The following is a 3777-nucleotide window of genomic DNA, read 5'->3' as shown; positions in this document are numbered from 1 at the left end:
AACAATATAGTCTTATCGCCGTATTAAAGTTAAAAATATCTTTATGGTTATGATAATAATTAATAATAATGTTATATTTTATTTCGTATTAGTGTTTAGCTAGTTACTAACAACTAGTAAGTACAGTGTCAGTGTGAAATGTGAATGCGGTCCTTTCTAGTTACACGATATAATATTCTAATATATGTATATTATATATTTTTTAATGACCCTTCAACTATATAATTTCGAACCAACAGTGGATTATCTGGGAACAGATATCCAACCACAAAATGTAATTTTTGGAAATCGATGTTAATGGATGATCAAAAGTTAGATATATATATAATAGTTAGATAATAATAAGAAAGCCTCACCCATCTCTAATATTAGCTACGAGTTAAAACTCTATATAGACAGTTTAGGCGTCAGAAATCCATACACGATGTCACGATCGTCAAAACAATATTACACACGTTTACTGCAGCAGCGGTATGGTAAATTCATAATATAATACCTATGTCCTACATAATATGTAGGTATAGGTAATGTAGTATGTTATATTTTGGCATTTAGCTCGATAACCGTAGACCTCAGTGGCATGCCGAAGAAGGTTTATTGTGGTGTTAGCCTCATAATGTCTAATATAGGTACCTATATTATATATGTCTAATATATGTCTAAGGTAGGTGGTGTTAAAAATTTTAAAAAAATAACTAAAAAAATGTAATAAAATATAACAATTTTATTGTTTTTTTTTTTTTATTGCTGTAAGAAAAATTATTTATAGAACATAGTTAAAAATTGATATATTTTAGGTAAGTTAATTTTTGTTTTTTTAGCACACCACTGGCAGTGGTTCGATCGCGTCCTTTGTAGAGTGGTCCTCGTCCTTTACGTACTTACGTAAATACGATGTGTAGGTATACCTACTTACGAACGATTTTTATTCGAACAGTCTTTGAATTGCGTTCGATTCGATGAAATACAAGCTTTTTTTCGTTCTCGTGGAAGGTATTAATTTTGTCGTATTCACGGTGTTATAATAACGTTAGGAATATACAGTCCTGTAAAGTATTTAAGTAAAAGTATTTGAGTTAAAGTATTCTAATACTTTTTAAGTATTGAATAACTTTTTAAATGCTTTCAGCATGAAGTATTTTGAATGGTATTTTAAATACTTTTTTTGGTATTGAATATTTTGGTTTTTATTTCGAACATTTTATTTTTATTCGAAATAATTGATTGGAAAAATATTATTATCAACTACAATAATAGAATAATATTTTCATTAATTAATATTCTGTATTTCTGTGTTAGCCAAAGCCCGAAGGTTTGTGAAAACCAGATTTCTAAAAATAGTTATTGAATAACAATGTTCCCTTTAAACTATTAGATAACTGTTGATAATATCAGATACAATGCCTGCCTTAATGGTTATGGTGGAATTCTGGATTACGGGAATAATATAGATTATTCCGCTATATAGCTGCAGCCTGCAAGCTTGCAACGTTTTATTTATTAATTTAAAGACTTGCGTAGTAGTGTACAATGTGTCTGTCTGTCTGTTGAAAGTGTGATTTTAAGTTTTTAGTGTTGAAATCAAGTGAAGTACCTAGTTTATAATTACTAAATTACCTACATAAATATAAACTATAATTACTTTTAGTTCTAACTTCTAATATGAGTTATAGTGACGATGAAAATGCAGCGGAACCGCATAATGCATCTATTTCCACTATTTCACTGCAACATTTTTGTTTACCATGGCCTTATTACTCCAATAATTTTAAAGTGCTACGAATAATAGACGATAAGTTTTTTTACAAAAAACTTGAAATGAAATGTTTGATTTGTGTGGGTACCAAAGGGGTATTACCAGCGGGTATTCAGTGTGGGTGGAGCAACCATGACCAACAAGAGAAGCAGTATGATCTATGAAAATGTTGAATACATTATGTTTTTAAAATGTAATAAACATTTATTTAATAAATAATAAATAAAAATTAATATAAACCTACTACCTATGTGTCTATATTACGATAGTTAGAATCCCACTTTAAAAACCAAAAGTATTCCAAATACTTTTTCAAAGTATTTGAGTAGTATCTTAAATACTTAAAAAAAATGTATTTGAGTATTTACTCAAGTACTTTTTAAAAGTACTCTTTACAAGACTGGGTATATACCTATGGTACCTACTACCTAGTTTCTAGTACCTACCTAATGGCTAGTACTATTATAGTAGTACGTATACAGTTATGCGCTCAGAAAAACGGTACGATTTATATTTGTATGCTCTTTATGTCTTTATGGATCAAGACGTATATAAATTATATATTACGGACATATATATAGCCGGTTTCCTTTTCATCCGATCCACTTTCCGCAAAATCTTAAATAATTTAATTATTCATAACCATAGACCGTAATTCACGAAACGTATACCTATATACATATTACGTGTATATTTTTATAACTGTTATTTTCTATAGTATTTTATCAATAATACAGATCACGAAAAAATATACATTTTGATAAATTTCATTAAAGCTTGAATATACGTAAGCTTGTAAAAATAAAGTAACTATGCCCTATGTTTATCTTTAATATTTATTAATTATGTGGTGAAAACATGTTGCAATCATATATTATAATCCAAATTAAAAAAAAAAAATGTATTATCTCATAAAATATTTGCCAGGCGCTTTTTGTCGCCTCTCGCTGAAGGGAATATATTAAATGAAAGTAAATATTGTATTCCACAAAATTTCAAAATTATTTGTGGACTACACAAAGAAAAAATTAAGCACCCGTCCACGTTTAACAGTCACTGTATACTATATTTATGTATAATACTACAGTATTATGTAAATTGCTATCTATTTTACTATTAGGTAGACATTATTACACTACTGTAATATACTACAATAGGTTAAACTAATTTTTGCTCAGAAAATTGCATTTGAAAATTAACATTGTGTAATTTGTGCTCATAAAATATTGTATAAAGTACGCGTACCTACCTATATTAAGTGCACGGGCCACAAATAATATTTTTAAATTACTACAAAATAACTAAAATCGTTGTTCTACGTTTAGATATCTGATTTCGTCCGAATTTTAACTTAAAATGTCTATAAAAAAGTTGTGTTTATATATTTTTTGGATTTTTTGTTACTGTATGAACTATTTATGAGAATCTTTGTTTTAAATGTTCAATCCTTAGGTAGGTACCTATAAAAAAGTAACATTTTATACATTTTTAATAACAACTAATTTAAAGTTGTCTAGAAATTATGTAAAATAACTAGTTAGGTAGTTTAGGTATATATACTGCAATCTTAAATTATTAGTATAGTTAAAGTATTTAAGTAGATATCAAATTATTATTTTGTTATTAAAATTGTGTTGAACATATTTTATAACGCTATGGCCCAAAACAATTATTGTTACACGCTATTAATTATTATATACATTATAATAATATATGTAATATATAATATCCAAAACGAATATGACATACGAAAATTTATCGTCGTAAAGGTTACGATAGCTGATAAGTGATAATATTATATATTAACATCAATAGTGGTCTATTATGGGGTATGACTAAAACTAACTATACCTATATTATAATACCTACCTTTCATATTGTAATGTTCATAAAAGAGATATCAATATAAATTACGTACAAAATAAATAAATCCCTCTTTAGTAAAAATAACTATGTATGTAAAATTATTATACCAGTGGTTAAATAACCATATTACTAAGTAGGTATATAATATATAATAT

This window comes from Acyrthosiphon pisum, chromosome X (genome assembly GCF_005508785.2).
Source record: "Acyrthosiphon pisum isolate AL4f chromosome X, pea_aphid_22Mar2018_4r6ur, whole genome shotgun sequence".
Lineage (NCBI taxonomy): Eukaryota > Metazoa > Arthropoda > Insecta > Hemiptera > Aphididae > Acyrthosiphon > Acyrthosiphon pisum.
Note: the sequence above shows the minus strand (reverse complement) of the source record.